Source organism: Benincasa hispida, chromosome 3 (genome assembly GCF_027475165.1).
Source record: "Benincasa hispida cultivar pf3 chromosome 3, pf3_genome.v1.1, whole genome shotgun sequence".
Taxonomy (NCBI): domain Eukaryota; kingdom Viridiplantae; phylum Streptophyta; class Magnoliopsida; order Cucurbitales; family Cucurbitaceae; genus Benincasa; species Benincasa hispida.
This window is the reverse complement of record NC_143480.1, coordinates 47,396,399-47,409,851: the sequence shown is the minus strand read 5'-3', so window position 1 is coordinate 47,409,851 and position 13,453 is coordinate 47,396,399. Positions and strand designations below refer to the sequence as shown.

The 13,453-nt window shown below is 32.1% G+C and overlaps 1 pseudogene; it reads right to left on the bottom strand.

Annotated features, from left to right (window-relative positions):
- Window positions 1–8,979: 8,979 nt before the first annotated feature.
- Window positions 8,980–11,179, bottom strand: LOC120072887 (L-type lectin-domain containing receptor kinase S.4 pseudogene; annotated as a pseudogene).
- Window positions 11,180–13,453: the final 2,274 nt, after the last annotated feature.

Sequence of the window (13,453 nt, the reverse complement as noted above, 5' to 3'; positions counted from 1 at the left end):
ACTCTTGTATATTCAAGATTATCCTTTAATATGCACAGGTGAGAGTGGTCTAATTTCGCCGACTCAAGATTATCCTTTATAACGAGTTTGCATAAGATTGGGTAAATAGTGGGGACATAGTTCTACAAGATGGAATTTATTCCTACCTGATTCTAGGGATAGTAGATAGGTTATTCTCTTAAGTGTTGACTTCGGGTCTTGAACAAGGAACCCCACCCTTTCATTGGCCTGAGAGGGACCCGGTTTGGTGGTTGAACCATAAACCAATTGGTCATGAGAGGATCACTGGGACTTAAGGAACAAAATGTAATTATAGGGGTAAAATGCTAATTTTGACCCAACTGTAATTACGAACAAGCTATGAAGGATCAACTTACTAATCATGGTTATATCGAGTGAACAAAAATATATTTACAGTGAGGAAAGTGCAGCTATTGGGCGATAGTGGAATATTTCGATAGTTAAAGAATGTTGGTTAACTAGGCTAAAGAGTTTACCAAGTTAATCTCCGATCATTTGAGCTCATGATCTGTAGATCCTTTAGGTCCCCTGCTAGCTCATGTTGGACTAAACATTAGAGCAATGTGATGAGAATTTGAATTGTACAAACTCAACTTAGGAAATAAGCATTATTTATATTCAATATACTTAACATATTATTCTTTAATTATGAATTAAACAATTTGGAGAGTTGAAAATATTTAAATATTGCATACATGAATAAGATTCATGATTGGAAATGGTGTTATTACTTAATTTAATATTTTATATTAAATTAATTTTATTAATTAAATTGTTTAACTAATTATTTAAAATTAATTTTATAATTTAATATTTGACATTAAATTGAAATTGATTAAATAGTTTAATTAATTATTATCATTAATTTTATTTAAAATTTATTCTAAAATTAATTTTATTTAAAACTACTTATTTGAATTAATTTTAAATTTTGAATTTTTTGAAAATTCAAAAGTACATTATAGTGGGGTTTTCCCACTTTTGAGCTTAATCTTGTTTAATTTGATGTCAATTGAAGATGAAATTAATTTTCCATGTTCTCTTGTTTAAATAGAAGAAGAAGTGTTGAGATTTGGTTCTTTTAACGGGCTTATGAAGCTGAATTATTCTCTAAAATGTCATTACACCAAAAAATCTCTCAATCTCTTTTTCCTTCAAAATTTATCACAAATTTGGATCCCACAATCCGTTCTAAGGCCGGAGAATAGTGGAAAAGACTCTAGCAGTGGTTTATGATTTGTTCATGATAAAAAACGTCCAAAGGACAACTTCAATTTCAAGCTACACTAAGGTTTGTTCATGAAATTCTATTTTTTACCGCTTTGAACTTACATGCTCAATCTTTAAATTAAAGAAATTAGGACGCTAAGATCCTAATTGCTTCTGCTTGCAACTCACATATAATACCTACAAGTAGAAAATATTTCTCCAAACTAATAATGCAGGAAGTAAAAGTCAACACAATATCAAGTTCTGCAAACTTAATTGAAGGATTTGGAAAAGTAATTATTATTTTGCTTAAAAGAACAAAATTTACAATTAACAATGCATTGTTCTCTAGTCAATAAAAGAGAAATCTACTAAATTTTAAAAATATACGTTGCGATGGTTATCATATCAAGACTGGTAGAACAAATGAGACAGAATATCTTTATATCATATCTACTGTCTCATATGAAAAATGTATACTGGAAAAGTTGATTGCCTTATCATCTGGATTATATTATACTCATATACGAGTAATTGAAACATATACAAAAATGAACCTGAAGTTCATGGATCCAAACATATTTACAATTTGGCATGACCGATTAGGTCATCCATGGTCTAGGATGATAAGAAGAATTATTGAGAATTCACATGGACATCCATTGAAGAGCCAGGAGATTCTTCAATCTAATGAATTATCATGTGATGTTTGCTCTCGAGGAATATTAGTAATTAGACGATCACCAGTTAAAGTGGAAATTGAATTACCTACATTTTTTTTAACGAATTCATGGTGATATGTGTGGACCTATTAACCCACCAAGTAGACCATTTAGATATTTTATGGTATTAGTATATGCATCCAACAGATGGTCACACGTGTGCCTATTATCAAGTTGAAATTTTGCATTTACATGATTACTTGCTCAAATAATTAAGTTAAGCACAAATTTCTGATTATATAGACCATTTTTCTTGATAATGCTGGTGAATTTACATCTCAACCTTCTAATCATTATTTTATGTCAATTTGGATAAATGTTGAACATCCTGTAACTCATGTTCATACACAAAATAGTTTAGCAGAATCATTCATAAAACATTTGTAATTAATTGATAGATCATTGTTAATAGAGCTAAGCTTCCTACATCAGTATGGAGTATTGATATTTTGCAAGTTGCATCACTTATACGTATTGTAGGATTAGAAGGGCAACCCTAGAGGGGGGGTGAACAGGATTTCTTAAAAGTAATTAAAACTTTTTCACTAAGTGGGGCCAACTAAACAAATTAATAAACTTTTTGCTAGAAAGTAAATTAAACAATAAGTTCAATCCAAAATAATCAATAAATTAAAACTAACACTTTTAAACAGTATTTAATTCTAATAATAAGATTGATAAAAGATACATAAATTAAAGAACTACCAATCAAAGTAAACAAATATGAACAATAAATTTCAAAAATAAATATTGCAATTAATTTGAAGCAATAAAATATAATAACAAATTAATTGCAAAATTAAATAAAAGAGGGATAGAAAAATTGACATCGAGAATTTTATAGCAGTTCGGCACAATCGGCCTACATCTACTTCCTAAGCACCTCTTGGGTATGTCACTACGAACTTGACTCTTCCCACAACTTAACGAGTTTGTAACCATTTTTTATCGCATACTTCCCAAATTTGTAAAACTTGGCTAATCACAAGTTTAGTTGGTAAAACTTTCCAACAACTTCTAATTAAGTATTAATGACGCAAATTGATACTATACATTTGAAAAACAAATACTTATTCTTTAAATGTTATAGCCTGTTTGGATTGACTTTCTAATTGTTTATCAACACCTTTTTTTTGCACTTATAAACACTTAGTTAAACATTTAGAAAGTTAAACCAAACACGTTTTTAATCTAGTTATTAAAGGACAAATTTTGACTAATCATAAGCTCAAGTTACCACACCATCACAATGAAAGCCCATTTTTATTAAATTTAGGGCTAATTAGGAATTATTGTCCCTAAATTTAAATTTGGAGACAAATAAATGACCAACTAAAAATGACACATGTCTCCTTTCTGGTCATTTGATCACAACGGTAGACTTATCAAATCCAAAATTGATTAAGCCTGGACAATGCTTGATTTATTTGGCTAGTAATATGATTGGACTTGAAATTATAAATTGGATCAGGTTGAGTAATTAAAATTCTTCGGGTTCAAAGTCCAACCCAATTCAAGCTCATGGTGAAAATTTGGGTAAAAGAAGATATTGGGCTCAAGCCTAAACCCATATAAGATCCATCAAAACTCTACAAATGGAGATCTTAATCTTTCATTTGGAAGGTCAAAAGAACTAAATATTGAAGTTCTGAAGATCTGAAGTTTCAAAGTTTAAATTTTGAAAATCTGAAGAATATAACTCCCTTCAAGTTCTCAAGCTTTAAGCCTCAAGCTTTGAAGCTCTTAAGTTCTGGAAACCAAAGTGTTGAAACTTTTAAATTTTGAAAATCAAAAAAGCTTTCAAGCTTTAAACACCAAAGTTCTGAAGTTCTTAGTTCCAAAGATTAGCTTTTGCTCTCTTGAAGATCTAAAGACTAAAGCTCAAAAGACTTCTAGTTTATTAGAAAATTCTTTGAAGCTCTTCAAGTCAGAAACTCTAAAGAGGATCCAGAGCAAAAGTTAGAGATTCCAGAGAAAATTCTAAAGAGAATTTAGAAAACAAAACACTATCCAAATTCTCAATAATCAAATGCATCTTTGTAAATCAAAAGCATTTCAAAGATCAGCTAACTTCCAAACCCAAGAACTATAGTTCAAGAATAAGCTGCAAATCCCTCGAGACAAATCCACATTTGAGAACAAGCTACAAAGACCTTGAAACAAGTCAAAATTGAAAACGAGGTGAAAAGCCTTCAAGATATATCTACACTTCCCTCAAAACAAGTCAACTTTGAGAACAAGCTAAAAAATCCTCAAGATCAATTAGCCTTGAGAACAAGCAACAAAGCTTTCAAGACAAGTTTACTTTTTGAGAGAAAATACCAAATGATCATTTATTTAAGATTGTCTTCACTATACTATATTAAAATTATACGAATTTAAAGTTCATTTCAACGAATTAAATTCCTCCGAAAACTTTGACAAACACTAGTGACCAGTGACTTTCAATGATAGTACAAGAAGGAATAATTGAAATAATTTAATGGAGAAGTGAAATATATATTTTAGGTATAATGGGAGTAGAAAGGCAAGAATAAAGAGCGGGTGAAATAAAGGAAATTTTGGAAAAAGGATGGCATTGTACAACTTCAATGAATGTAAATTCAATGAATATAATGCATTGTCCAAACTACACACAATCCTCACAATTGTTATGGTTTACCACCAAATAAATTTTATCCTTTTTCCTACTTTGTTTTTATACTGCAATAGAAAGATCAAAGCAGCTAAAAATACACACAACAATGTCAACTAATCTTATAATTTCAAAAAAAATAAAATAAAAAGGGCAATATAATCTTTTTACATATGTATATATAATTTTTGGAAATAAGTCACCAACCAACTACAAAATTGGATCATGAGACAATTAAAAAAAAAAAAAAAAAAAAGCAATCAGAATATTGAGAAAGAAGAAGAGAAGAAACACACTCTTCCAACATCTGACTAAAGGGAATGAGCTAGGAAATCATGACTTCTCTTCACATGGAAAAATACGTAGCTATTATATTTGATAATAAATAAAAGGGAGATTTTCAAAAATAGAAAATTAAGAAAAAAATAATAACAAAATTTAATTATAGTTGTGATATCAATGTCTACCACAGATCAAGTTGATAGAAGTCTATCAGCATTTATTAGTGATAAAAACGGATACAAGTCTATCACTGATAGACGTTGATAGAAGTCTATCAATGTCTATTAGTGATAAAAACTAATAGAAGTTTGTCATTGATAAAGGTTATAGAAGTCTATCATTGATATTAAGGAAATTGTATTAAGTGTCAAATTAATATTATATTTTAGCATTTATGTCATTAACTTCTAAAACATTATCAAATATGTCAAAATCTTAAAAAATGAAATCACATTTTTAGAGATATTATATTTTATTTTGTCCTTATTCCAAAACTACCATGGTTAAAAAGTGATTCACCATTTGGCTTTAGTGATTTTATCTTCTCCAGCTTTTTTTCTTTACGCATTCTCCCACTTCTTTCTTTAAGTGTTTCTCCCTCGATTTCGTCCTTTTTCCTAAAATCACTGTCAAGATTATTTTGATTCATTAGTTTTCTCCATTACGTCGTTCATTGTTGAAGATTTCTTCTTATTTTGGTTGCATCAATTGGAGAATTCTTGAAGTAGATCTATTTGTTTTACAGTTTGTTCACGATTTTTGTTTGATTGTTTGGCTTGAAATTCGTTCTCTCCTTCTTATTCACGATTGTGCGTTAACAATTTTAATTTCAAAATCAATCTTGAGTGGTTTAGATTTGGGACAGTTGTAGGAATGTTTGTTCACGATTTGTTTTTGCTTTATTTGTTTGAGATAAAGTTTGTTTGATTGTTTCTTTGAAGTTCATTTTCACTTGTAGTTCGATTTTTCTTATTTTCATCATCAATTTTCATTTGATTTTATGTTTCGTTTGTGTTTGATGTATCTTTTTTAGACAAGATAGTTTGTTCGATTGTTTTCTTGAAATTAATTCTTGGTTGAAGATTATTTGTAGTTTGTATTTCAGTTTGTGTTCAATTTCTCTACTTACAGATTTTATGTTTCAGTTTGTATTCTTATTCTTCCAGTGTTCTTTGATTGTTTTTTGTTCTCATTCCATTTCAATTTTTCTAAATTCTATTCCACTGAGATTATTTATATCTAATTGTCATCCATTTGCTACCTGATTTCTATTTGATACACATCTGATTGCAATCTGATTGTTAGATATTAAATACTTTGTGATTTCTATTTTATTATCAATTGATGGCTATCTGATTAATATGTGATTACTGTCTACTTACTATAATTGGTATTAGATATGTTGATAGCTATTATGCTTTGATTCTTTAGTTCTTTCTAAAGTTAAAAGAATTGAATCTAGGTTTATTTTTTTCACTTATTTTGTTATGTCGTTGATTGATTTTATACTTATAAGTTAGTAATCAGTTAGTAGTTAATTGACTCATATACCTATTATTGGTAATCGGTCAACTGATTATATAGTAATTGATTAGTAATTAGTTAGTGTTCAGTTAACAGATTGCACATACATTTATAATAAGTTATTTCTTTTTCTCCTCTTTTTTGTAGGGTCATTTACTGAATATGAATTAGATTTAAACGGATAATTTAAATATTGCTTCATGGATATAGGGTCATCAATTTAAGGTTCAAGATATTGTAGACCGAATATTTCTATTGATGGGACATTTTTGAAGTGTAAATATGCTGGAACATTACTGATTGTCTCAACGATGGATTGTAATAGTCATCCCCTTGCTTTCAACATAGTAGATTCAGAAAATGATGCCTCTTGGAACTAATTTTTTTAGAAGTTAAAAGTTTGTTTAAGGGATCGAGATGGATTAATTATTGTTTCTGATAGGCATATAAGCATTTCAAAAGTTGTTTTAAATGTGTTTCCATAAGCATAATATTGTGTTTGTATGGAACATCTTTTGAAGAATTTGAAGTTTTTTAGTATATGGACTTTAGAGTTGTTTTTAGTATATGAATAATATTGCTATTATCATATTGTATTTTGATTTTGGAATTTTTTGACATTTTTTTTACTATATGGATTGAATACATTTCCATTAGAATGTAATCAAATTGTAATCAAATTGCAGTCAAATAATAATATCACAAACAAAAAACTCTGTGACAAGGAATAAGGGTGTTCATGATTCAGAACCACAAATTTTAGAAAGTGTTTTTTTTTAAATCAAATCAAACCATATGTTTGATTCGAACCAAACCGAATCAAACCGCATATAAGCGGTTCAGTTCGGTTCGGTTTTACGGTTTGTTTTCATGATAGAAATGCTTTACATGAAAGTCCCAAGTTCAGGTTTCACATTTTGTCTTTTGTCTCGTGAAGTAACTTCACAAAATGGCTCACAACAATGAAGAGTCTGAGATAGAGAGTGAAACACGAGATGGCATCTCGTGAAGTTACTTCACAAGAGACGAACTTTGTCTCGTGAAGTAACTTCACGAGACATCTCATGAAGTTTTCCTCGTCAAGTAACTTTATGAGACGGCTCATGGCAATGAAGAGTCTGAGACGGAGAGTGGGATGTGAGATGAGATCTGAGAGAAGATTTGAAACCCTTGAAGCAATCTTCCTAAATATATTCTTACCTCATTCTTCTTTCCCAGTTGAAGCAAAAACAACAGCTTCAAAAGAAGAAAAATATTTTTGTGGGTAAGGAATCAACTTGTAATCAACGTGAAAATGATGCTGAAGAACTGGAGTGGAAGATGATAGTCTCGGCATTAGCGTCGAGGAACTAGAGTAGAAGATAATGGTATCGGTGTTGAAGAGAAGAAGAAGAAATCGGTGGAAGTGAAACCCGAAAATTGTGTTGAGGAGGAGTACGATTTGATTCAAATACGTTAGGGTATTTTCGACGTTTTCTTTTCAGCCCCTTAGTGAACTTGGGTTGGACTTAAAAAGTTTGACATTCTTGCAAAATCAATAAATATTGTCCATAGGCCTAATTTTAGAAAAAAATTTAAACATTATTGCAACTACCTCTTGATATTATAATGATAAAAACTGATACAAGTCTATCATTGATTGAGGTTGATAGAAATCTATCAGTGTTTATCATTTTTTTTTTTGCTATTTCTGTAAATAGTTTGACATTTTTTCTATCTGCAAAAATTTCTCTAGATAAAATTAATTTACTAGCAACTCATTCAAAACCTTTAGTGAATATAGTTTAATAGGAATCAAAGATGATTGTGGTTTAAAAATTGTATATCATCTATTCACATGAATAAAATAAGAGAGATGAACGAGCTGATTTATGAGTTAGTCGGAGAGGAGAGCGGAAATAGAATGAGAAGAGAGGGAAGAAATATATTTTGAATTATTGTTCTTATTAAAAATGTTACAAAATTATTTAACATAATAAAAAATATGGTAATGTGCAAAAACTATCCTAAAATATATAGTAATTACAATTATATCCTAAAACTTCTAATGGTAAAATTGATCTCTCAAATTTATATTATGTGTTAAAAAATTGGACCATCGAATTTACATAATGTAATAATTTGTATAAGTTTGAGGACTCAATTTTAATCATTTGAGGGTTCAATTTTTGCGATTATTGTATGTTTGAGAGTCCAATTTTAACACTTGGATAGATTTGAGAGTCTTTTTACTATTAAAAGTTTAAGAGTGTAATTGCAACTACCAACATATTTTAAGGTAGATTTTGCAATTTACCCTAAAACAATTTGAGTACCCTTCCAAACCTATTCTTAAAAACTTATATACTAAAAAGTTACATTTTAAGATTATTATAATAGATAACACTTTTAGGGATGGTGAATAATTAAGTATGTAGCAACATTTTCAAAGAATTGCAAATATAGCAAACATTATTTGTGATAGACTCCGTTGTTGATAGACTCTGGCTACTGATACACTATTGCTGATAGACTCTTAGGAGGGTTATAATCTATCATTGATAGACTCTGAAAGCTGATTAAATTTTATTATATTTATACATTCTTTTTGCATTATCTTATATGTGTTAATATTTTGATTTCCTATATTTAGGATTGCCTCACATTTTGAAAATTTATGGTCTTTATATACATATTTCAAAACTTATAACGAAACAAACAATGATCTTTTTGAAAACCACCAACAGAAAACTTGAAATAGAAACGTTTGTTTTAAACCCTAAATCACACCACAATCTCCATTAACGGTGGAAGACGATGAGTTATGATCACTAGATGAAAACGAAAGTCCAAGCAAAAATTCCATCAACCCTTCACCCTGAACTTCCCCATCATCTCTCTCACCGGTGGCCCTCCAATCGCCGTCGATCCCAATTTCAATTTCGCCGTCCAAACACCGCACCACCTGTCTCATACTTGGTCGTCGCTCCGCCACCACATCCGAACACATAACCCCCAATTTCAACACCCTCGCCATTTCAATCTCATCGAATTCCCCATCAAGCTTCTGATCCACCACTTCCATTAGCCTCCCCTCTCTGTTTTTCTCATACACCCAATCCATCGCCATCATCTCCTCCGGCGCCGCCTTCACCTCCACCGGCCGCCGTTCATATGCCACTTCCAACATCAGCCCACCAAACGCATAAACAGCCGACATGGTCGTCGATTTCCCTGTTCTCGTCAGCTCTGGCGCCATATATCCCAAAGTTCCGACAACCCGACTCGTCCCCGGATCCGACCCGTGTTCGTACACCTTCGCGAGCCCTAATCCCCAAATTTTCCGTTCCAATCTTCGTCTAATAACACATTGCTTGCCTTCACGTCTCTGTGAATCACTACCTGTTCGTACCCTTCGTGAAGATAAAACAGAGCAGAGGCAACTCTCTTTATAATTCTGAATCTCTGTTCCCAATTCAAATTCCTTTTTGGGTTGTCGAATAGGTATTTGTCCAAGCTTCCATTCTCCATATAATCATAGACTAGAAGAAGATCTTTCCGGCGACGACACCATCCCAAGAGTTGAACTAAATTCTGGTGACGATTGTGGGGATTTCCGATACGAATTCCTGCATACCTTGTTTTGATTCGTACGAAATTCGCTTAACTGCGACTTGGGTTTTTGAATTTGGAAGAATTCCTCTGTAAACCTTCCCGAATCCGCCATGGTCGAGGAGCTCGTTGTCTCTGAATCCTCTCGTGGCTTTGTGGAGGTCTTTGTAGGAATATCAAAGTGGGCCTAACTGAAACTCCCATGACTCTATTCGATCGGCATTCTTTATCATTTTGATTATATACACTGCAAACAGAAATAACAGAGATCGTGAGAATTGCTGATAAAATAGAGATTCGTACTATAGTTTTAGTAGACCAGTGATGAAATGGTGAAGGAAGAGAAGAAATATCGAAATCCCGAGCTTGGCCGTTCATCTTGAAACTTCAACCCAAAATCAAGTGCGAACTACCGTACAAACAAGTGGAGGCAGTGAATCCGATGCACATGAAATCGTTTAGAATCGGCGAGAGGTCGACTATATAAGACAAAATCGGCCTAGTGGGTTATGAATAAAATGGCGAAATCGAAATATCAAGAGAATTTTGTGTCGAATCGTAGTCAATCCATGCTTTAATAATCAACTTCCCACCCTTCAAAATCACACTCTGTTTCCTTTTGCCGTCGTCAGTGAAATATTCAGCGGCAATGGCGGCTTATATTCAGCGGCAATGGCGGCTTTCGAAACGAAACTGCCGATGTCAACACCAATATGGTCGTCGTTGATATCTCTGAATATTGAATCCTTAAAAGTATCAAATTCGACGGCAATGGAATGTTTAGAAAGGTTGTCGCGATCATGGGTTAAATTGGGGAACCCAAAAACATTTTGGGAAGAGCTGGAAAGGTCTGTTTAGGTGCGAGAGTGAAAGTGAAGCCATCGCCGCCGTGATTAGGACTTTCGGGGATGATGGTGAAAGCAAAAGAGGTGGAGAAGGAGAAAGCTCTGCCATTGGAGGAGTTCTTGAACTGAAAAGGAAACATATGGAAAGCGTGGCCGTATTTTAATCTTTGGGAGTGGTTTGTTAAGGCCAAGACTCCATTTTTGTCGATCTGTGCTGCTTGTTCTAAGGTTAAGTTGGAGTCTTCAACTTTGAATCCGACATAGAAGAGTTCATCTTCGAGGTGGGGTTGCGTTTGGATGGGAAGAAAAATTGCAACTATGAACAAATCGGTGAGGAAAATTGAAACCATGATGGAGTGCTCATCAAGGATTTTAGAATGTGTGTGTATATAGAGATCTATGAAACATTTTAGGTGGGTTTGATAATGATTTTGTTTTCTGCAAGTGTATGAAATTTATGACGGGTTCTGAATTTCCTTCCATCGTTTTCACATCTCATAGTATTTGAACATTAGAATTATTGGTTAGGGTATCTGATTTAACTAGTTGAGATGGGTAAAAAAAATATGTGAATTAAAGGTAGAGAATTGAACTTCTAACTTTGAAAATGATATTCACCATCTCAATTAAGATAGGTTTATTTTAGTAAAAATCTTCAATATTAAGACATATATATATAACTTTTAAATGACAGGAATGTTAATGTGAATATATATAGCTCAAACAATGCTCACACCATCTTGTTAAACGAAAATGAAAAAAGTAAAGGTTACTTTTAACTGTTCTCAAAGCTTATTCTTGTTTGATAAATATTTCTTTTATTTTTTGAGTTTTTTAAAATTATAAAATCTATTATCATCTCTACAAGGGTGTTTGGCTCATCAACATAAGTTGAGTTGAGTTGATATATTAGCCTACCAACTTTAAATGTTGGTGGAGCTGAGTTGTATATTTTACCAACTTACCCCAACTCACCGTAACTCTCCATTCTTCCAATGTTTTGAATGTCTCCACCCATCGACCACTATCGCACTCCAAGAACTAACTTCGGGCTCCGACAACCATCTCCGATGACAATTTCGATGACCAACTTCGTGGTCCGAAAATCACCTCCAATGACAACTCCGAGAACAAACTCCAGGCTCCAACAACTACCTCCGATGACAATTCTAACAAAGAAATCCGACTCCAACAACCGCCTTTGATGACAGCTCCGACAACTAACTCCGACAACCACCTTTGGTGACCCAACTCCGACTACCACCTTTGCGATACCAACTCCGATGACCAATTGGCTCTGACAACAAACTCCGATGACCAACTCCGACAATCACCTTTGTAGGCTCCAACAACCACCTCCGACTACAAACTCCGATGAAAACCTCCTTCGATGATCACCTTTGAGCAAGCAACTCCAATGACCAACTCGAGGCTTCAAAAACCACCTTCGATGACAAACTCCCATAATCAACTCTAATACCACCTTCATATGACTAACTTTGGGCTCCGATAGTCACCTTCGACTACAATCTCCAACAAAAATCATCTTCAATGATCAATTTCGACGACTACTTTCGCCCAACCAACTCCAGGATTTAAAAATCACCTCCGATGACAAACTTTGACAATCAACTCCAATACACCTTCATGTGACCAACTTCAGCAAAAATCACCTTCGATAATCAACTTCTACAACCACTTCTGATTACTATAAGACTGATGATTGTTAAAGTATGTAGTAGGGTTATTAATTATATAAAAAATATTATTTTGTCTACATTAAGTGCAATATTTACACGTAATGAATTCATATATCAAATGAGTGTCAAGAATATTTAAACAAAATGTATGTATGTAGTTGAAATGTATATAAAAATAAAAAAAAATCATAAAATGAAAAAAAAAAAATTCTGGAACATTTTTTAGCAAAAATTAGTGAAAAATAGAAATTTGTTCTCTGATGATCCTCCAAATTTAGAGAAAATGAGAGTGAAACTATTGAAAAATGTGGTGACATTCCATTGGTTGTTACGATGATGGAGGAGATTTAATTAAAAAAAAATTCATGACATAGTAAAAATATAGAGCAACAATAGGAAGAAGAAAAAAAAGAAGAAGATGATAATGAAATTTATGAAGAAAAATTAGCTAGAATCAAAAGTTTTGATTTCGCTTTAGTTTCTCATTTTATTTAACCATATTTCTACAAGAAATGTAATTGGTTAATTGTTGTTCATTGCCCAAAAAAGAAAGAAGGAAATAAAGAAAAAATGTTTTAAAAATTAAAAGAAACACTATAAAAAAAATTGAGCTATTTCGAGAATCTTTTATCGGAGGCTATAAAAAACCTTTGAGCAAGATATACATTTATTGAAGGTATTGGAAAAACCTTTGAGAAATATGTAGTTTTTATCGAATGGTAATAAAAAATTTTGAGAAAGACATACATTTATCGAAGGCTTTGATAAGTCCTTTGAAAAATATGCACCGTTTATTGAAGGTTAATAAAAAACCTTTGAGAAAGATATACATTTATTGAAGGTATTAGAAATACCTTTGAGAAATATGTACTTTTTATTGAAGGTTAATAAAAACCTTTGAAAAAGATATATATTTATTGAGAA